At 44.3% G+C, this 23,864-nt stretch overlaps 1 protein-coding gene across 2 annotated transcripts in view; it reads right to left on the bottom strand.

Moving 5' to 3' along the window:
• LOC126480748 (alpha-tocopherol transfer protein-like) overlaps window positions 1-23,864 on the bottom strand; it is a 266,272-nt gene that overhangs the window by 116,862 nt on the left and 125,546 nt on the right. The window lies entirely within an intron of this gene.

Below are 23,864 nucleotides of genomic sequence, written 5' to 3'. Positions count from 1 at the left end.
ACCTTTAGCAGTGTAGGTTCAAGATTTTTTTTCGGGGAGCGGTTTGTTTTAGGAGGCGAAAACAACTGAGGTCATAAGCACCAAAGTCATTAACTTAGACCACTAGTAAGTAAAAGAAATTAAAATCGACTACACATTAAGCCTAATCAACGGAAGGAAGGAACTAAATTCAAGCGCTTCCCCTTCTATGAAGGTCCAAAATATACGGCGTAGAGACAGCGGAGGGCCCGAACCAAAGATTAATTCTTTCACCATACTGCTACGAAGGATAAAAAGTAAAACGCCCGATGCTCAGACGGAAAACATACACTGGAATGTAAGCGGTTAAAAAAAGCACTTTCGAACTGGAAATGACGAACCGTCAAAGCTTTATGACAATGAGGACAAAGTGATGGAGGATCACCACAAATGGCCTTGGCTAGAAAGACTGTTCAAAGCGCAAAAGAGTTAAACTGATCTAGCGGCGAAAGGGCAGAGAGGAGGTCGGCCAAGGCATTGGGAGGGATTAACTCCCCGGAGCTTGTTCCCGCGAAGAGAAGACCAGTGGCGATGGCTGAGGAGGACATCAAGCGAGTATGACATTGGTCCTTCAGCAACTTCTGCATAAAGAGTTAACCAAGCTCGTATAGAAGGAGCCAGTAGCCAAACGTATTCCACGATAGAGAACTGTCTTAAGATGGACCTGCAGAGAAATAAACGAAACATCCATAGTGTAGTTGTGAACGTACCAGGGATCAGTACAGACGGAGGAGGACTGTCCGATCCGCTCCCCATGAGGTACCACGTGGGACACGTGGGACACTGAGGGACCAGGTACAGCGTGCAGCCGGGTAAGTCACGTGGGAGAGCCACGAAAGATTCCTATCTAGCATGAGCCAAAGGAATTTCACACTTTCAGCGAAAGGAAGAGCAACATGTCCCATACGTAAAGATCTGGGAAGAAACCCATTGCGCCACCAGAAATTCTAACAAACAGTTTTGTCATTGGAAAAGCTATAGCCATTGTCAAGGCTCCAAGAGTAAATATGATCGAGAAATCGCTAAAGCCGCCACTCAGGGAGACAAGTTAGTGGAGAACTTCAATAGATCACAAAACCGTCGACGAAATGGAAGTCGTAATGCCAGTCGGGATACAGTCTATAATAGCGTTAGTGGCTACAGTGGTATCATTTTCAGTTTTCACCACAGCCCGTGATTATCAGACCGCTCATTCCCGAATTAAGGCCCATTTTTCCATACTAGCCCTCTTCCCTGCACCAGTCTCTTTCTAATGAGTTTCTTAATAAGTGGTTTTAGGTTCCAAGGTAGCGGAATTACATAGCTTCGTGTAATTCGTGGTCCATGATTTTATGTTAAGCTCATCGCTAATTCCATTTTGTTGGCTCTTATTCGGTTTACTCTCAGTCCCTTTGGACGTAGATATGAGGTACCTCATTCTCCTGGATGAAGGTGTTCAACGAATCCGAACCCACACACACCTTGGAAACTCTTAAGAATTGTCGAAGGAAATGAGGAGGGCGGCCTCGGAAGCCTCGCATGTATAGACTGGGGAGAACACAAGTCGCAGGCTTTCTCCAAATAAAAAATTTAAAAAAACCAATACTGCCATAGTCTGATATCTCCACGAAAAACCAATCATGACAGGGGTTGACAATGTGACAAGATGGTCAACTGCAAAATGGCACTTTGGAAACCCACATTGTGCTGTGGTTGGTAGATTGCGAAACTCGACCCACCATGCCTGCCAGCCACGAGTGATATGTTCCGTCACCTTGCAAACACAGCTGGTGAGAGAAACTGGGCGGTAGCTAGGACTGGGGTGTTCGTCTTTACCGGGCTTAGGTATGGGAATGGCAGTGGCTTCACACCAACATCGGGGAAATATGCCATGTGCCCGAATGCGACTAAGAAAGGAACGAGAAAGTGCTTGCCCACAAAAGGTGCTGCAACATCTGAATGTGAATATCATCCGGCTATGGGGCAAAAGATGAGAATGAAGGGAGACTGATCTAGCTCCCTCATAGTAAAGGTGCCATTGTAGCATTCAAGATTATGAGAGGAGAAAGATATCACCAGACCCACCTCCACTCGTTTCCCAGGAAGGAAGATGTGGTGGTAGTGGGTGGAGCTCGAAATCTCCGCAAAATAGCGGCCCAAGCTGTTGGAGATAGCAATAGGGTCCACAATAACATCGTCTCCTACATTCAGGGAAGAAATCGTGAAATGGATCTTGGTCCTAGAGAGCCAACAGATGTTGCCCCTTATGACGGAAGATAAGAGTTTTAAATTAACTAGTAAGTGGAATCCAGTTGCATTGTTTACTACCTCGGAAAAAATGACGATATTGCACACGCAACTGTCTATAACAGCTACAGTTTGCTATCGTAGGATGACAGCTGAAAACGCGGAGAGCACGTCTCCGCCCGCGAATCGCGTCGCAAGTACGCCTCGGTCCACTGGGACCGGGACACTGCGCGGTAAAGATGGAGTACGAGACATGGAACGTTCTGTGGCACTAAGGATATAGTCCGTAATATACTCTACCTCATAGTCACAACTGGGGATATGCTGCTCATCGAAGATCACCAGGGAGGAGTGAAGCCTCCAGCCGTCCTTAGAAACCTGCCTATTCAGTTTACACGTATTGGGGTTTCTTTTTTTTTTTTTTTGGTTATGAGTCTACTGACTGGTTTGATGCGGCCCGCCACGAATTCCTTTCCTGTGCTAACCTCTTCATCTCAGAGTAGCACTTGCAACCTACGTCCTCAATTATTTGCTTGACGTATTCCAATCTCTGTCTTCCTCTACAGTTTTTGCCCTCTACAGCTCCCTCTAGTACCATTCCCTCATGTCGAAGCAGATGTCCTATCATCCTGTCCCTTCTCCTTATCAGTGTTTTCCACATATTCCTTTCCTCTCCGATTCTGCATAGAACCTCCTCATTCCTTACCTTATCAGTCCACCTAATTTTAAACATTCGTCTATAGCACCACATCTCAAATGCTTCGATTCTCTTCTGTTCCGGTTTTCCCACAGTCCATGTTTCACTACCATACAATGCTGTACTCCAGACGTACATCCTCAGAAATTTCTTCCTCAAATTAAGGCCGGTATTTGATATTAGTAGACTTCTCTTGTCCAGAAATGCCTTTTTTGCCATAGCGAGTCTGCTTTTGATGTCCTCCTTGCTCCGTCCGTCATTGGTTATTTTACTGCCTAGGCAGCAGAATTCCTTAACTTCATTGACTTCGTGACCATCAATCCTGATGTTAAGTTTCTCGCTGTTCTCATTTCTACTACTTCTCATTACCTTCGTCTGTCTCCGATTTACTCTCAAACCATACTGTGTACTCATTAGACTGTTCATTCCGTTCAGCAGATCATTTAATTCTTCTTCACTTTCACTCAGGATAGCAATGTCATCAGCGAATCGTAACATTGATATCCTTTCACCTTGTATTTTAATTCCACTCCTAAACCTTTCTTTTATTTCCATCATTGCTTCCTCGATGTACAGATTGAATAGTAGGGGCGAAAGGCTACAGCCTTGTCTTACACCCTTCTTAATACGAGCACTTCGTTCATGATCGTCCACTCTTATTATTCCCTCTTGGTTGTTGTACATATTGTATATGACCCGTCTCTCCTTATAGCTTACCCCTACTTTTTTCAGAATCTTGAACAGCTTCCACCATTTTATATTGTCGAACGCTTTTTCCAGGTCGACAAATCCAATGAAAGTGTCCTGATTTTTCTTTAGTTTTGCTTCCATTATTAGCCGTAACGTCAGAATTGCCTCTCTCGTCCCTTTACTTTTCCTGAAGCCAAACTGATCGTCACCTAGCGCATTCTCAATTTTCTTTTCCATTCTTCTGTATATTATTCTTGTAAGCAACTTCGATGCATGAGCTGTTAAGCTGATTGTGCGATAATTCTCGCACTTGTCAGTTGTTGCCGTCTTCGGAATTGTGTGGATGATGCTTTTCCGAAAGTCAGATGGTATGTCGCCAGACTCATATATTCTACACACCAACGTGAATAGTCGTTTTGTTGCCACTTCCCCCAATGACTTGAGAAATTCTGATGCAATGCTATCTATCCCTTCTGCCTTATTTGACCGTAAGTCCTCCAAAGCTCTTTTAAATTCCGATTCTAATACTGGATTCCCTATCTCTTCTAAATCGACTCCTGTTTCTTCTTCTATCACATCAGGCAAATCTTCACCCTCATAGAGGCTTTCAATGTATTCTTTCCACCTATCTGCTCTCTCCTCTGCATTTAACAGTGGAATTCCCGTTGCACTCTTAATGTTACCACCGTTGCATTTAATATCACCAAAGGTTGTTTTGCCTTCCTGTATGCTGAGTCTGTCCTTCCGACTATCATATCTTTTTCGATGTCTTCACATTTTTCCTACAGCCATTTCGTCTTAGCTTCCCTGCACTTCCTATTTATTTCATTCCTCAGCGACTTGTATTTCTGTATTCCTGATTTTCCCGGAACATGTTTGTACTTCCTCCTTTCATCAATCAACTGAAGTATTTCTTCTATTACCCATGGTTTCTTCGCAGCTACCTTCTTTGTACCTATGTTTTCCTTCCTTTTTAGAGATGTCCATTCCTCTTCAACTATACTGCCTACTGCGCTATTCCTTATTGCTGTATCTATAGCGTTAGAGAACTTCAAACGTATCACGTCATTCCTTAGTACTTCCGTATCCCACTTCTTTGCGTATTGATTCTTCCTGACTAATGTCTTGAACTCAGCCTACTCTTCATTACAACTATATTGTGATCTGAGTCTATATCTGCTCCTGGGTACGCCTTACAATCCAGTATCTGATTTCGGAATCTCTGTCTGACCTTGATGTAATCTAATTGAAATCTTCCCGTATCTCCCGGCCTTTTCCAAGTATACCTCCTCCTCTTGCGATTCTTGAACAGGGTATTCGCTATTACTAGCTGAAACTTGTTACAGAACTCAATTAGTCTTTCTCCTCTTTCATTCCTGGTCCCAAGCCCATATTCTCCTGTAACTTTTTCTTCTACTCCTTCCCCTACAACTGCATTCCAGTCGCCCATGACTATTAGATTTTCGTCCCCCTTTACATACTGCATTATTGGGGTAGGAGTCTACAAACCGACAGTGCACGGGAAATGGTCGCTCAAGTACATTCCAAGAAGAATGGACCTCTCGAGACGACAGGCAAGCTGCCTGGTCCAAATGGGAATAGGTGTGTGTGAAAGGAACTTTGTTGCTCCAGTGTTAAGCCACATGAGGTAGACTTGACTGACGTTAGCCAAAGGTGAAAGACAGGTCCTCAAAGAGCCTGAAAGGGGATTGGTGGGCGTTAAAGTTGCTGAGCAGCAAAAATGGATGAGAGCGCTGACCAATATGCTGGAGTACGTCTGCCCTGGTGACATCGAATGACGGAGGGAAGTAGACGTTACAAAGAGAAAAGGTGAAATGAGGATGTAAAATACGGACTGCAATAGGTTGCAGACAAGTGTTCAATGAGATAGTGTGGCTGTTGACGTCATCCCAGAGAGCAGCATGTCTCGCCCATAAGATGGAATGGCATCCTCGGGGTATGCATCAGTGCAGACCAAAAGGAAGCACGACAGGTAAAAATGGTCGCGAGGAGACAATTTCTTGTCTTGGAGGCAGAAAACAAGAGGACGCTGCAATTCCAATGGTAGCTGTATTCCTTCTGGTTGGATCTAGTGCCACAAATGCTCCATTGGAGAAGAGTCAGTATGGGGAATGGGGGAGGAGGGAAAAAATGAAGGGTAGTCACCTCAGTGGTTGCCGAGTGCCTCCTTTCGAAGGTTCAGTGCTACAGGGTGCAGAGGAGAAGATCCTGTTCCATGAAATCTACAGAGGCGTCGGCATTCTTCTTGGGCAGGCCTGTGGATTCCAGGGCAGAAAAACAGTAGGCGATGCTCACCAGTGAAATGGAGGTCGGCCGGTAGAGAATATCAAGCTGCACACTGTTGAGTATCTCTGAATTGGGGATGGAGAAGACCGTTTGCCTTTGTTTGATTTCTTAGTGCCTTTACAGTCCGCATACGAAGACTCAGATATTTATTTAACAATGGAAATGCCGTGTGACTAGGGCCTCCCGTCGGATAGACCGTTCGCCTGGTGCAAGTATTTCGAGTTGACACCACTTCGGTGACTTGCGTGTCGATGAGGATGAAATGATGATTATAAGGACAACAAAACACCCAGTTCCTGAGCATAGAAGATCTCCGACCCAGCCAGGAATCGAACCCGGGCCTTTAGGTATGACATTCCGTCGTGCTGACCACTCAGCTACCGGGGCGGACTGTTTTAACAATGAAATACGCCAACAGCAGTGCCAAATATTACAATTGGTATAAATCTGTGATTTGCTCCACAAATTTCTGAGCATTGACCGAAGAATAGTCCAGGTCGATTTAGTGTGAATGTTTCTTGGTTTAATCGCCCAGGTGTGGCATCAATTTTAACCCCTACAGCAGGTGCTGCTCATGAAGAACATCCCAATTGCATGGCTGTTGGCGAATTTCGCAGTTAAACACGAGTACTTGACCATTCGCTGTCCCATATCCACCATGGATCAACAGAGATCAGATATTTGTTCGTTAGAGGGATGTAAAAAGTCTGTACAGGAGTATTCCTTTTGTCCTCTCCGGACCACCGGTTGTGTAGCACGTAATTTCGCCGCCAGGGGTGAAGACTTGATGGCTTGTTACACAGTTGTAGAAGGAGACGTGGATGCTACCGTGGTACTGGGCGATTTCATAACCGCAGTATTGCATAAGAGGTTTCAAGTCTGCGGGGCCGTGTCATTCATGGAGCCAGGCGTAGCAAGAAAGGTACCATAAGTGCCGGATGGTGAAATGTTTGACGAGCCAACAACTTGTGAGCAGTAGACTAGAATACTCATCCTTCACGCTGATCTCTTGACGGCTCACTCATAGAGATGCCGGGACATTCAAGGGAGGAGGGGGAACGGTCGCCATTACAATTGTTACAGTTGAGAAGGAGGCGGGAAATCGCCCTCGTAAACATCTTACGGCAAGTAACATATTTGACCATGTTTTGACAGGACACATGAGTGTGGTTGTAACATTGACACTGGTAGCAAAGCATCAGGTTTGGAATGTGTAGTCGAACTGTGGTGATTTCATAGCCTGCCTTCATCTTCGACAGAAGCACTACTCGATTAACTATGACAAAAAGAGTACGTATAGGCACTAAGTCTGCATCAACCTTTTTCATTATCTGATGGACTACAGTGACACCCCAATCAGAGAGTCAGCGTTAAATTTCCCCCTTGGTCAGACCATAGCGCATCTGGGTGTAAATAACACCACATGAAGAATTCAGTGTACAATGGGCCTCGACATAACGGGATAGCTGTGGAGGAGTGAAGTTGTCGGAACTGAAAGTCACAATTTGTTTCCAAAAGCAAAGTCCAATTACGTAAACGAGAGAAGGATTTCACAGGGTCTGCAGCTGGATCAACACCTTTCTCAGTAATAAACTGATTAATTGTAGCAAAGGTCTGATCTTCTTCGGTGCATGATACCATGAGGAACTGAGGTACAGGTGTGACAGTCTTTGAATCTGTGTCTCATTCCGTTTATGTTTAACAGATGTAGACAGATGATAATAGGTTCATTGCGAAAAAATTGCCGATGTTTGAAAGCGTCTCTGTTGGCATGCTCCTCCCAACCTCATGGGGGGCCTCACCCAATTTAGGTGGTTGTTTACACCTTAGGTCACATACCCGTAACTCCAGCATAGGAACCAATAGGCAACTGAGAAGGTAACAACTTAGGCAGCGACCACTCCCTGGCATGGAGTGTACCAGAGACTAAAGGCGAACCCTACCTGTATACCCAGGGACTGGGAATTACGCGTTACCCAGCCACCTGTTAGGTGGCAAACGCGTGGCCGGCCTTCAGGAGCGCACAGGGAGGAAGAAGAAACAAAGAGAAACCTCAAACGCCGAAGCGAAGGCAGGAGAGGAATTGGAGAATGTAGAAAGGAAGAAAAAGCAGGTGTGGAACTGTTCCGATGCTGGGCTATCGAAACTTCGGAACGCATTCCAGAAATTATCCAAGACATGTTGCCCAGGGGAGGGGGAAAAGGAATAGAAGGAAGGACAGACAGGCAGCACAAAAAGGGAACAGATGCTGTAAAGGCTGGAGCCCTGTGGTAGCCAATCACGAATTCACCAAAGAGTGCTGAGTCCCATGGAGTAAGATTTAAGATGCCAGCACAAAAGAACCAGACAGACACGATTAACTCTTTCTCTTGAGACATGAAAACGAAATGAAGGAGCATGACATAATGCTTCAGTAGTACGGCTATCGCGTTGTATTGTATTGAAGGTAACTGGTGACCTAGAAACGATGGAGAGGCTTCGTCCTCGCCGTAGCGCGCAGTGGTTCACAACCCTACAACAGGCCACAGCAGTCCTCTCACCCCACCGCCGCCCCACACCGAATCCAGGGTTATAATGGGGTTCGGGCCCTATTGGACCCCCCCGCCCCCCGGGGACATCTCACACCAGACGAGTGTAACCACAATGTTTACGTGTTAGAGTAATGATGGTGTACGCATACATGGAGAAAGTGTTTGCGCAGCAATCGCCGACAGAGTGTAACTTAGGCGGAACATGGGGAACCAGTCCGCATTCGCCGAGGCAGATGGAAAACCCCTTAAAAACCATCCACAGTCTGGCCGACATACCGGACCGCGACACTAATGCGCCGGGCGGCACGCCTTCCCATCCAGAAAGCAGTGAGTCAAACCGAACGGCTAACCGTGCGGGCTTTATAGTACGGCTAACTCCTGATGGTTTGTAACTTTTATTCAATTCAGGGGACGGATGCAGTGTTTATTGTTTCCCTTGCCTTTATTGATACTTTGTTATTAACAACCCGTTATCCCTTCGTTCGTCTTGCTATTGATTTTAAGAATGAGCTAATGAGATGTTTCCCCTTCCTGCTTACAGTCCTTGGCGTCGTACCGCTTCTTTGCCTTAAATCGCGTATGTAAAAACTGACGTATTACATTTTGCTTATGAGTCGTGCTCTCCAGTTTCCTACACGCACGTAATGCAATTAAAACTTGACAATAATCTCTGGATTTGATCAGTCATAGCTACAACTATCAAAGGGGCATCTAAGTTGACTTCTTACAATACATTTTTAGTATCTTTCAATGAGTAGCAGCTAGTTCTAAATGAAGAACAATGTAAGTTTATGCAGATGAACAGGGAAAACAATCCAGTTACGTTTGAATACGGTGTTAGTAGTATGCTCATGGACACAGTCACGTCAATTAAATATCTAGGCTGTAAGAAATGGAGCGAGCACGCAAGGAGTGTAGTAGGGAAGGCGACTGGTCGAATTCGGTTTATTTGAAAAATTTAGGGAGGTTTAGGACCTTTAGAAAACCGGCATTTGAAGGTGACTGCAGAACGATTCTACTGCCGCCAAAGTCCGTTTCGAGTAAGACAAGAAAGATAAATTAGATCTCGTATGGAGGCATATGGATAGTCGTTTTCACTCGTTCTGTTTGCTAGTCGAAAAGGAAAGGAAATAATTAGTGGTGGTGCAATACCGTTCTCTCTCACCCGACGTCTGCTTGCGGAGTATGTATGTAGACGCAGACTGTTCCATCATTAGTACGTTGAAAGTGACTCTCACATTCATTCCGACTTTCTGCCATTTAGGACAGTTCATTATCTCGAAAAACTGTTAAAAATTTTCCGTGAAATTATTAATTAAGGTAAAGCAATGGTAATTTGTCTGAGCGTCCTATTAGGTGAGATGAGCATGACTTGCTTTTATGATTTCGTTTACTGTCTGTCACGATGAGAAAGCAAAAAGCACACTTGTTGCTTGCGTAATCCGTTTTGACAGCTTTGGGAGTCGAGTAACGAGATAAATTTTACACAGCTCGAGGTCAGAGTAAACGGTCGTCGTCGCCTTTGGTAGAGATGGTGTCCAATTATCTACTGTCTTTCCAAAATGAAGCAAGTCTGCGGATGACAAGATAAAACCCTTCGCAATCTCTTAAAGATTATTGTTTATGACCTTTTCCCACTACCGTCACGTATTATATCCACGTTTCTGAACATAATTGAGCGTAATGTGAGGAATTAGACATAGACCAACGCGACCTGAAACACACCAGGGAAGTTTCAAAATGAGAAACGGTAAAGGTGATGTGTCTAGAAATTAGTACTCAAAATTCTAAATAAATATGTCATAACCAGAAAGCTATGGAAGTTGCGGCTTGCACTGAGAACGGCTCATACGAATATACAAGACGAGCACTTTGGTAAAACTACTGACATTGCTGCGTATCTCATCTATTAGTTAACGTACACTTAACTCTGCCGGAAAATCGCAGTAAAGAATACAACAGTACTGAATGCTACCTCGAGGGCGAAGAGTAATGTGCAATGTTGGCTGACAGTTACACTGTGTGTGTGTGTGTGTTCTGAGGGCATGGGGTGGGAAGGGGGGGGGGGGTACACTTCACCACGCTGTTCACATCAGTTGAAGTAACAATGAAAACGTAACTGGCTTGTAAGTCAGTAGGAGATGCTGTAACATACAAATAACCCTTCATTGGAACACTATGTATAGTTTTGAATTCTGCAGTAAAACCATTCTTTCTGTTTCTTTTCTTTCATTCCCTCCATTAATCAGTGGCAGTTATGTGCCATGTAGAGAGGTCACACTTCTAGATCCTGTTAGGTACGCAGGTAAAGAAAATTTGACTGAGTTACAATTCCTCAGTTTCGTCGCATATCACATAGGGTGATTCAGAAAGAAAGAACATATTTAAATTGTTTTTATAGACAAACTATAGAGGATGAAAACGCTTTGTCACTGGATAGGGGAAAGTTCAAGGTTTGGTATAATTTCAAGTGGGCAGTTTTGGTGGTTCAAAATGGCTCTGAGCACTATGGGACTTAACTTCTGAGGTCATTAGTCCTCTAGACCTTAGAACTACTTAAACCTAACTAACCTAAGACCATCACACACGTCCATGCCCGAGGCAAGATTCGAACCTGCGACCGTAGCAGTCGCGCGGTTCCTCTTACCGCCTAGAACCGCTCGCCCACTTCGTCCAGCTGTTTTGGTGGTAACATGGCGACTACATCACAAGAGAAATCATTTTTTGTGTTGGAATTTGCTCGAAGTCAACGCATTCTTCACGTGTAACGCGCATTCTGCCGTCGATGCGGCAAGAAACCGCCTATGCCCAAGTAGATTTATGACTTTGATACGATAGTCTTGGAAGTAGGCTGCATATGCAAAGGGAACAGCACTGTTAAGCACGCACGTCTGATGAAAATGTCCGGAGTATCAGAGATGTGTTCGCCAACAAGATGGGCAGTGCAGGAACTTCATCTTCCTCAAACAGCGGTGTGGCGTGTTCCGAAACGAGACAACGATGTTGCGTCTGCATATGAGGCGTTGCAAGCTGCAGTTACTGCAACCATGGCATCCCGGTGGCCGTAGCAGGAGGTACTAGTTTTATATTTCATTTCTCCAGGGTATGGCAGACGACACTTTTTCAGGAACGACTCATCTAGTTTGGTCGACTCGATGTTTCTTTTATTGGGTTATATCAACGAGGTAAATCATGTGAGACAGCTCTCCATCAGCTCGTTGGGAGAGTGGAGAAAGCACTTCACTTTCAAGAAATAGCCCTCTGCATCTTCCTGGACATCGAGGAGGCCTTTAGTAATACAACCCTCGATTCCACGGTTAGGGCAGCAGAGGTGCATGACCTAGGGATCACTATATGTAGGTGAACTAGGGTCGTGCTTAGTGGAAGGAACATAAAGGCTACCATGATGAATGAAAATATGGTAATTAACACCGCTAGAGGTTGCCCACAAGGAGGAGTTCTGTCCCCTTTATTGTGGAATCTAGTGGTGAATGAACTCATTGAGGAGCTAAATTCCAGACAATACTTTTGCCAAGGATACACAGATGACCTTGTCATAGTAATAATTGGCAAAGTTACTGACAGAGTTAGGAATATTGCAGAAGGTGCACTGGGCATTGTGCAGGACTGGTGCATTAAACAGGATTTAAGGGTTAATCCTCAGAAGACTGTTGTGGTACCATTCACGAAGAAGCATATCCATCACTCATGTTGTAATCTAAAGTTCTTCTATGAAACTGTACCTGTGAAGGGGATAGTGAAATATCTAGGTGCAACCTAAGAAAAGAAACTAAAATGGACCCGTCACATTACGAGTATCTGCTCCAAGGAGAAAGGTACTCTAGAGAGTACCAGAAGGGCTCGTGGCAAGAACTGGGGCCTAAGACGCAGAGGTGTGCACTGGATAATCCAGAGTGGTTAGACCTAGGATCTCCTACAGGTCCATAGTGTGGTAGAAGAAGGTAGAAAAGCAGGTTGCAGCTAAGGAGCTTGCTAAGGTGCAGAGGCAGGCCTGCTTAGCCATAACAAGAGGAATTAGCATCACACCAATCGCTGGAATGGAGGCCAAGCTGGACATGCCTCCACTACACCGTTGGATGAAGATGAAGGCAGCAGCTTGTGCATACAGACCCAAAACTGGTAAAAACTGGATCTCACTGGGATATCCAGAATCACACAATAAAATAGTGAGTGAGGTTAATATAGGAATGGCTGGGGAAATGCCGACCGATTATATAATAACATCCAACTACTTCAATAAGCCTTACTATATAATAATAGGATGCAGGGAGCAGTGGGAAAAAACAGTTCGACACCATACGGGGGACATTGTTGGGTTCACTGATGGGTCGAAAACAGACCAAGGAGCTGGGGCCGAGGTGTACGGAGTTCAGCCAAGACTGGACGGCATCATCTCTCTAGGAAAATTGGCCTCGGTATTCCAAGCTGAAATTCCTGCAATCAGAGCGTGCGTGGAGAAGAATATGCGCAGGTTCTACAATGACCGTGGCATATATATCTATTCAGACAGCCAGGCATCCCTGAAATCATTGGCAGCTCCTGCAACAAGATCTAAGATTGTTGCAGAATGTCACAGGTCTCTGGTAGAGCTAGGGGGAAGCAATTGGGTGAACCTAGTGTGGCTTCCTGGCCACTCAGCGATCGGTGGTATTGAAGAAGCCGACAGATTGGCCGGGATGGGGGACCGGACACCGTCCCGAAATTCACCAAGGCTATGATCAAACTCCCCCCCCCCCCCCCCCCAATGAACCATGGACATTGCCGTTGGTGGGGAGGCTTGCGTGCCTCAGCGATACAGATAGCCGTACCGTAGGTGCAACCACAACGGAGGGGTATCTGTTGAGAGGCCAGACAAACGTGTGGTTCCTGAAGAGGGGCAGCAGCCTTTTCAGTAGTTGCAAGGGCAACAGTCTGGATGATTGACTGATCTGGCCTTGTAACAATAACCAAAACGGCCTTGCCGTGCTGGTACTGCGAACGGCTGAAAGCAAGGGGAAACTACAGCCGTAATTTTTCCCGAGGGCATGCTGCTTTACTGTATGATTACATGATGATGGCGTCCTCTTGGGTAAAATATTCCGGAGGTAAAATAGTCCCCCATTCGGATCTCCGGGCGGGGACTACTCAAGAGGATGTCGTTATCAGGCGAAAGAAAACTGGCGTTCTACGGATCGGAGCGTGGAATGTCAGATCCCTTAATCGGGCAGGTAGGTTAGAAAATTTAAAAAGGGAAATGGATAGGTTGAAGTTAGATATAGTGGGAATTAGTGAAGTTCGGTGGCAGGAGGAACAAGACTTCTGGTCAGGTGACTACAGGGTTATAAACACAAAATCAAATAGGGGTAATGCAGGAGTAGGTTTAATAATGAATAGGAAAATAGGAATGCGGGTAAGCTACTACAAATAGCATAGTGAACGCATTATTGTGGCCAAGATAGATACGAAGCCCACACCTACTACAGTAGTACAAGTTTATATGCCAACTAGCTCTGCAGATGACGAAGAAATTGAAGAAATGTATGATGAAATAAAAGAAATTATTCAGATTGTGAAGGGAGACGAAAATTTAATAGTCATGGGTGACTGGAATTCGAGTGTAGGAAAAGGGAGAGAAGGAAACATAGTAGGTGAATATGGATTGGGGGACAGAAATGAAAGAGGAAGCCGCCTGGTAGAATTTTGCACAGAGCACAACATAATCATAACTAACACTTGGTTTAAGAATCATGAAAGAAGGTTGTATACATGGAAGAACCCTGGAGATACTAAAAGGTATCAGATAGATTATATAATGGTAAGACAGAGATTTAGGAACCAGGTTTTAAATTGTAAGACATTTCCAGGGGCAGATGTGGACTCTGACCACAATCTATTGGTTATGACCTGTAGATTAAAACTGAAGAAACTGCAAAAAGGTGGGTATTTAAGGAGATGGGACCTGGATAAACTAAAAGAACCAGAGGTTGTACAGAGATTCAGGGAGAGCATAAGGGAGCAATTGACAGGAATGGGGGAAATAAATACAGTAGAAGAAGAATGGGTAGCTTTGAGGGATGAAGTAGTGAAGGCAGCAGAGGATCAAGTAGGTAAAAAGACGAGGGCTAGTAGAAATCCTTGGGTAACAGAAGAAATATTGAATTTAATTGATGAAAGGAGAAAATATAAAAATGCAGTAAGTGAAACAGGCAAAAAGGAATACAAACGTCTCAAATACGAGATCGACAGGAAGTGCAAAATGGCTAAGCAGGGATGGCTAGAGGACAAATGTAAGGATGTAGAGGCCTATCTCACTAGGGGTAAGATAGATACCGCCTACAGGAAAATTAAAGAGACCTTTGTAGATAAAAGAACGACTTGTATGAATATCAAAGAAGGGAAAGCAGAAAGGTGGAAGGAGTATATAGAGGGTCTATACAAGGGCGATGTACTTGAGGACAATATTATGGAAATGGAAGAGGATGTAGATGAAGATGAAATGGGAGATACGATACTGCGTGAAGAGTTTGACAGAGCACTGAAAGACCTGAGTCGAAACAAGGCCCCCGGAGTAGACAATATTCCATTGGAACTACTGACGGCCGTGGGAGAGCCAGTCCTGACAAAACTCTACCATCTGGTGAGCAAGATGTATGAAACAGGCGAAATACCCTCAGACTTCAAGAAGAATATAATAATTCCAATCCCAAAGAAAGCAGGTGTTGACAGATGTGAAAATTCCCGAACTATCAGTTTAATAAGTCATAGCTGCAAAATACTAACGCGAATTCTTTACAGACGAATGGAAAAACTGGTAGAAGCGACCTCGGGGAAGATCAGTTTGGATTCCGTAGAAATGTTGGTACACGTGAGGCAATACTGACCCTACGACTTCTGTTAGAAGAAAGATTAAGGAAAGGCAAACCTACGTTTCTAGTATTTGTAGACTTAGCTTTTGACAATGTTGACTGGAATACTCTCTTTCAAATTCTAAAGGTGGCAGGGGTAAAATACAGGGAGTGAAAGGCTATTTACAATTTGTACAGAAACCAGATGGCAGTTATAAGAGTCGAGGGAGATGAAAGGGAAGCATTGGTTGGGAAGGGAGTAAGACAGGGTTGTAGCCTCTCCCCGATGTTGTTCAATTTGTATATTGAGCAAGCAGTAAAGGAAACAAAAGAAAAATTCGGAGTAGATATTAAAATTCATGGAGAAGAAATAAAAACTTTGAGGTTCGCCGATGACATTGTAATTCTGTCAGAGACAGCAAAGACTTGGAAGAGCAGCTGAATGGAATGGACAGTGTCTTGAAAGGAGGATATAAGATGAACATCAACAAAAGCAAAACAAGGATAATGGAATGTAGTCTAATTAAGTCGGGTGATGCTGAGGGAATTAGATTAGGAAATGAGACAAAGTAGAAAAGGAGTTTTGCTATTTGGGGAGCAAAATAACTGATGATGGTCGAAGTAGAGAGGATATAAAATGTAGGCTGGCAATAGCAAGGAAATCGTTTCTGAAGAAGAGAAATTTGTTAACATCGAGTATAGATTTAAGTGTCAGGAAGTCATTTCTGAAAGTATTCGTATGGAGTGTAGCCATGTATGGAAGTGAATCATGGACGATAAATAGTTTGGACAAGAAGAGAATTGAAGCTTTCGAAATGTGGTGCTACAGAAGAATGCTGAAGATAAGGTGGGTAGATCACGTAACTAATGAGGAGGTACTGAATAGGATTGGGGAGAAGAGAAGCTTGTGGCACAACTTGACTAGAAGAAGGGATCGGTTGGTAGGACATGTCCTGAGGCATCAAGGGATCACAAATTTAGTATTGGAGGGCAGCGTGGAGGGTAAAAATCGTAGGGGGAGACCAAGAGATGAATACACTAAGCAGATTCAGAAGGATGTAGGTTGCAGTAGGTACTGGGAGATGAAGAAGCTTGCACAGGATAGAGTAGCATGGAGAGCTGCATCAAACCAGTCTCAGGGCTGAAGACCACAACAACAACAACAACAACATGATCAAACTAGAACTACGGAAATGGCTTAAAAAGGAGCACGTAGAATACTGAACAAAGGTCTAGAAAAAAATATATGGTAAGGTAACGATGCCAAAGCCGTGTTTTAAAAGAAACTCTGTAATCATGGGCTTAGCAGGAAAGAGATTAAACTCATGGGGGGACTGATGACCGACCATGGGGATTTGAAAAACACCTATATACAATGGATATAACGGAAGAAGACACTAAATGTAGGATCCGTGATGAGAGTGAAGAAACTGCATCACATCCAATCTTCGAATACACGGCATTGGAGAGCAAGAGACACAGAATTTTCGGAATAACTAGACCTGAAGTAATTGTGTCTAACAAAAATTTGTAAAGGGACTACTTGCACTATTTAAGGGCATTGGTTGACTTTACTAGATATACAGGGAGCGATACCGCACAATACACTCGGTTTTGGTGCGGACAGTGGCGGGTTGGACCAAAACTGTTTTAGCTTCCCTGCCAAAATCAAATCAAATCAAATCTCCAGGGTATGGCAGACGACACCTTTTCCGAACAACTCATCTTTTCGGCCGAATCGGCGTTTCTTTTATCGGTTTAAGTAAACCGTCATAATTTATGTACTGTATTTGGGGTTCATAAATTTCTGGCATCGCCGCAGGACTTGAGGCCCACCGAAAGCGAATGTGTTTTCTGCCATTTCTGTTCACAAAGTTTATGGACCTTTCTTTTCTGCGGAGGAAACAATGACAGGAAGTTACACCTGGGAATGCTGCAAAATTGATTTATTTCTCAACTTCACGAAGATTCCAGGGATTTCATTTTTATGCACAGTGCCGCTCCGGCTCACACTTAACTAGAGGTGCGGCGTTATCTTAACAACACTATCCCACAACGTTTGATTGGAAGATGTGGACAGCATTGGCCTCCCCGGTCACCAGACATCACATCTTGCGAATTTTTTTCTGTGGCGCTACTTAAAGGAGTGTCTTTGTCCACATATCACAGCTACTCTTCAAGATTTGACAAATCTACTGGTTCAGGCTGTTGATTCAATAAACAGGGGCCTGTTGTGTGTGGAATGAAATGTGTCTCCAGCAACGCATGGCTCTCAAAAAAATGGGTCAAATGGCTCTGAGCACTATGAGACTTAACATCTGTGGCCATCAGTCCCCTTGAACTTAGAACTACTTAAACCTAACTAACCTAAGGACATCACACACATCCATGCCCGAGGGAGGATTCGAACCTGCGACCGTAGCAGTCGCGCGATCCCGGACTGAGCGCCTAGAACCGCGAGACCACCGCGGCCGGCACATGGCTCTCATGTTAAGTGTATGTTGTAGTGTCTGTACGAACATAAAACTGTGTGTGTGTGTGTGTGTGTGTGTGTGTGTGTGTGTGTGTGTGTGTGCGCGTGCGTTTGGTGCTTACAGGCGCTCAACGGCGACATAATCACGTTGAACCTTACTTTATCCAGTTATTTACGAAATCTGTTTCTATCTTTCAGTTTGTCCATAATAAAAATTTTAAATCCTTCTTTCTTTTTGGATCACCCTGTATTTCGCCAGCAGATTTGCAGTAGTGTCAATAAAAGAGGCTTATAATCTCTGTTTTACATTTCTGTAGATTATACCAACCTTCCCTGTCTGTAGTATAGCGTCATTCAGTTGGTTAGATATATACCTACTTGAGTAGAATTTCTGATGGATGCACCAGTTCTCAAAATACAACTTGGGTTCCTGTAAAACATATATAATTTGGTCCGAGATCTAGCGTACTGCGTCTAGAGTAGGCAGTTCATATATTCAGAAACATTGTTAGAACCCCACTCACTTTACGCATTGAAGTATATTGAATATGGTCATCCTGCTGCAGTAGTTTTTGAGTAATTCCGTTTATTAATATCCAAATGAAAGCTAAAGAGATGATTATGCAAATGCGCTATATAGGATACACGTAGTTTCTCGTAAAATCATGATGAAATACTTAAGTAGTAACGTCAGTTATGGAGCGATAATTTTGTACGATCTTGAGACGTTTTCCTATATAAAACAGAAATATCACAGAACATTCGCGATTTCACATTGCTGTGTAACAAGCAGGTTCTTTGACAACAGTCTGCATCTGAAGAAAAGATACAGCAAGGTTTTCTTTCCCCACCACTCGTTTTAGCGCAAGGCAGTCATACACACAGTACCACCCATGTAAGATGATTATGAAGAGTTCGTGCCTTTAAATGGGAACCACCTAGATGGGGTAGCAAATTCATACAAGAAACAGTAATCTCGTAGTCCTACAACTTCTCCGTATATTTTTAACATGGGCGGGACTCTTCCAGGAAATTAACCTCACACTGAAACCTGGCTTACCTAGTTTAGCAGAGTACTAAAAGGGATGGTACTGAAAGTGAACGTGTAGGAGAATTAGTAGGAAAATTAAACGAACTATAGCACCTATACTGCCGGAAATTAATGATCGAAAACAGTTAAAGGAGCCGTTAAGAAAATAGAAACAACTGGATAATCGGATGAAGAGATTAGGTGATGTGAGATATTCGTTTTCCACAGAAGACGGATGAAAATATGAAGGTGGGAAAACTTCCAGACCGATTGAAACTGCACTGGATTAGTATCTAGACATAACCCACGAGATGACTCGGAACTTTATATCGCATGAAGGCCGTCCTAACTTCACAATATTAAATGTCTCTGTGAAATACTGAATAAAATTGTAAACAGATGGCAGTTTTTTCGGGTTCTTGCCGTGTCATAAAATCAACACTACCCGATATTTCGGCGATCCATCTGTCCGCCATATTTAAGAGAACTCTTTTGCTACGTCCGCTGCTGCTACTGATGTTGAGTCACACTGAAAACTGACGCCAAGGCTGCAGATACTCGTCCTATGTAGCTTCAATATCGTAAACAATGCATGCGCCGCGCATCATAGTTGGAGCCTCCAGTGATATATCCATCGCACTCAAAATATCATGAAACACTCGGTTCGGCTGCACCATAGAACATTCGTACAGCGTCCTGCTAAGAGGAAAATCCTAGGCTTCATTAATCAAACTATCTGCTAATCTAATATCAGTCGCCTCCTTATAAACGCTGCTCTATGACTCGGAAGTAATGGCAACCATCAGAGCTTCCTCAAATTTCATCTCGTCTCCCTTGTTTCAACAATGTTCCGATATCGACGATTTTTCAGTCTCCTATAGTGTGAAGGCGATGTTCCACGCATCTGTCCTGAAATGTTAGGATCGAACGGCCGGTGCAGGCCTTCACGTATTGACACAGAGTTTTGTGTATGCCGGGAATTGTAAGCCCCCAAATCATCTTTAATAGAGCCGAATATTACCCTCCACCTGTTTTCATCTCAGCATTAAATACGTTAAGGAGGTCAAAAGTGACGGGAGATTCTCATTTTAGGGCTTCACTATTTACAAAACATGTGGTGCTGTGGGATACTACTCACCGAAAGCCGACACACGGAGATCGGCATCTGCATGCTAAGAGTTACCGTCCACCGTATTAATGTAGTGGTATTCGTAGGATTCTGGTAATCACAGCGTAGGCCCATGTTCCTGATGGGGCAGTTTAGCGATGGAACTTTTACTTTTGACGGCCGCGTTTGAAAAAAAAAAATATTGTGGAAAGCAGATTCCTTGCGCCATGCTACTTAGAACATCCCCGTAGGTTTAAATATGTGGAATGCAGCCTGGTGGCGTCATCGACAACCACTGATATTTCGACAGAAGCACAACCTGTCATTTTCAGGACAAAACTGAAGAGAGTAAGCTATGTGCAATCCACTTTAGAACCTCTGCTTTCACAGAAACTTCGTAAAGATAACTAATACCAATCCACCCACCCACCCATACCCACATCCACACCCACACCCACACACACACCCACACCCACACCAACACACACACACACACACACACACTCACACACCCACACAAACACATACACACATCAAACACTACCTCAATCACAAATCAAAGATGACCGATGTCAGAAGTTATCGATAGTGAAATTGATAATCAAAGGGTCCAGTTGCATAAACTCTTTCCCTCTGTTTTTGACGGCTCTGAGCACTATGGGACTTAACATCTATGGTCATCAGTCCCCTAGAACTTAGAACTACTTAAACCTAACTAACCTAAGGACATCACACACATCCATGCCCGAGGCAGGATTCGAACCTGCGACCGTAGCAGTCGTGCGGATCCGGACTGAGCGCCTAGAACCGCTAGACCACCGCGGCCGGCTGTGTTTTTGACATGTGAGAGAACAGGAGGCTATGCAGAATTTAAACAAAAACCACTATCTACGATCTCTCTTTATAAGCTTACTTGATAATTTGATTTCAACAGTTTCCGTAATACCACCGTCCCAAAAGCTGCAAGTACATGTCAGAATCTCCGTGTTGTTACATTCCTCAGGATGACCGGTACCAAGACGATGTTCTGAAACGGCGAATTTGCTCGGCAGTTGTAAGCATGCCTGCCACTTATGCACAGAACACCCGTCTTCTACAGTCCTAACAATCTGACCGACGTACGACATGTCACAACAGCAAGGAATACGGTAGACACCCGCCTTAAACAAAACAATATCATCCTTCATGAAACCTATAAGGACCCTGATCTTAGATGTCGAAATACACACTTCACGTCATATTTCCGCAAAATACGACCAATTCTGCTTGTAATGCTCCTTGCGCAAGGAAAAAAGGCCGTAGACTTCGGTGCCTCCTCCGTATTATCATCACTCACCTGGTGCACAGTTGGTCAACAGCGCAGTCTGGTCCGTCATTCACTTTAACCATTCTGAGGAAAGGAGATTTCGAGATGGGTTAACTCAGCTGAAGTAATCTCAGGGTCCGAGATGACATGGGTCCTGTGATTCAAGGTACGGAGTTTCCCCTTCATGTTGAGCCGAATGGTGACTACTGTCAGCCTACAAAAAAAGTGTTCAAATGGCTCTGAGCACTATGGGACTTAACATCTTTGGTCATCAGTCCCCTAGAACTTAGAACTACTTAAACCTACCTAACCTAAGGACATCACACACATCCATGCCCGAGGCAGGATTCGAACCTGCGACCGTAGCTTTCCCGCGGCTGCAGACTGAAGCGCCTAGAACCGCACGGCCACACCGGCTGGCGTCAGCCTACAGATACAGGTAAGTGTGAGCAGGCTTCATACAAACGACATGCCCCAACGTACCATCTACCTTCCTTCTAACATATAAAACATAAAGAAAGGGAAAATTAGCGATCCTCCTTCACCTCCACGGTGAAACGTATATTCGGATGGGTTGAATTCAGATATTCTAAAAGTCATTCAAATTCTCACTACCATGAAGCAAAGTGTTTTCCTGCACGATGTATCGGAGCACCAATGTTACTAACAATCCGACACCTTTCTTATGGTGGCGGCCATATAACCAAGGGCGAACAGCACAATAGGAAATGACACTCTTGATAGTCTCGTGCAATTAGTTTTTTCTCAACACCTATCCTACTACAGGCTGAATCAGCGACTAAACACAGCATCTTTTGAACGTAATCCTGCACTGTCGACAACTGTGCACCGATTGAGATGGTAATACCGGGGAGGCAACAAAGTCTACTGCCTTCTCTTTACGCAGGGAGCATGTCAAGCAGAATTGGTCGTATTTTGCGGAAATATGATGCGAAGTGTTTCGATCATCATCTATGATCAACGTCCGTTTAGTTTCCGTGAAGGATGATCTTTGTTTGCATGAGACAGATGTCTACTGTATTTCTTGCAGTTGTGGCACGTTATTATTGGTCACACTATCAAGACTGTGTACTGCTCATAAACGACACACACGCTTACACCAGCCGAGCAAATCTGCCATTGCAGAACGCTGTCTTTGCATCGGTCATCCTATTGATTATAACACGGAGATTCTAACATGCACTTGCAGCTCTTGGGGTAGTATTATTAAGAGAGCTGTCGAAAAATATTAGCAAGTAACTTTACAAAGGGAAATGCTGCTTTATGCTTACATTCGAAATCGACTCCTGCTATCTAACTTTTCAATAAACAGAGGGAGGAAGTTTATGCAACTGTACTACCGATAGCCGGCCGTTGTGGCCGAGAGTTTCTAGGTGCGTCAGTCCGGAACCGCGCTGCTGCTACGATCGCAGGTTCGAATCCTGCCTGGGGCACGGATGTGTGTGCTTGTCTTTCGGTTAGATAGGTTTAAGTAGTTCTAAGTTCTAGGGGACTGATGACCTCAGATGTTAAGTCCCATGGTGCTCAGAGCCATTTGAACCATTTGTACTACCGATAACTTCTGTCGTCGATCATATTTTATTTGTGATGGCGCTAGTTCTCAGTGAGTATGTGTGTGTGCTGTCTTCATGGAGTTTCTCTGAAAATCGAAGTTTCGACATAGCTTACTCGCTGCTGTTACGCCTTAAGAATGGTGTGCTCCCGTCGAAATATCGGTGGTTTTCGACGACATCACCCGTCTGCATCCCCTTGAGTTATCTGAACATGGTATACTCCTGGAGAAGCTAAGGTCTCACATCCCCGGAGGTGCACGAAGAAGAACATTGTTCTGTGGCCTTTAATACTTACGCTGCGGTTACTACGTTTGAGATTGGTAGAAATGTAAGGAGTTTCATGGAGGTGGCCCATGCGTCCTGTACGCTACAGAGGCTCATATATGACGACGATTTCGACCTCGGCCTCAGTTCTGCCCACAGACTTATTATCCAGTAAATAACGCTCCCAGAAGACACGGAGCTGCATGACCGCACCGCTATGACACAAACACAACTGAGGAGACCTAGACAGATCACACCACGACGATGGCAAGATATGTCGACAGATAAATCCTGCACCCAGTGCCCGTTATTATCATTAATAACGCGAAATAAGAGTAGCGTATGTTACCAGTTTTTTGTGGGAGTCAGAAGCAGCAACAGCTTTCTCCTGAAGATGACCAACAGACGTATCGCCAAAATATCGAATCATGTTGACTTTACGATCCAGAAAACCTGTGGAGACTAAGAATTATCACGCCGCGAAAGCCTAAGAGTATCTTTTGCATTGAAGGTCTTCCGCAGACTATTGTTTCCGACAATGGCCCACAATTCATGTCTGCAGAATTTCAGTCATTCTGCCAGGCCAATGGTATTCAACATCTGACATCCGCGCCGTTTTCGACTCAGTCAAACGGTGCCGCTGAACAATTGGTCCGGACTTTCAAGTCACAGATGTTGAAGATGAAAGAGTCGCATTCTCGGGAGGACGCGTTGTTGCTCTTTTTGTCATCGTATTGCTCTCAGCCCCGAGATGGTCGCTCGCCGGCTGAGTTGCTCCACGGTCATCCTCATCGA

The sequence above is a fragment of the Schistocerca serialis genome, chromosome 5 (assembly GCF_023864345.2).
Source record: "Schistocerca serialis cubense isolate TAMUIC-IGC-003099 chromosome 5, iqSchSeri2.2, whole genome shotgun sequence".
Taxonomy (NCBI): Eukaryota; Metazoa; Arthropoda; class Insecta; order Orthoptera; family Acrididae; genus Schistocerca; species Schistocerca serialis.
Note: the sequence above shows the minus strand (reverse complement) of the source record. Positions and strands in the feature narration are given on the sequence as shown.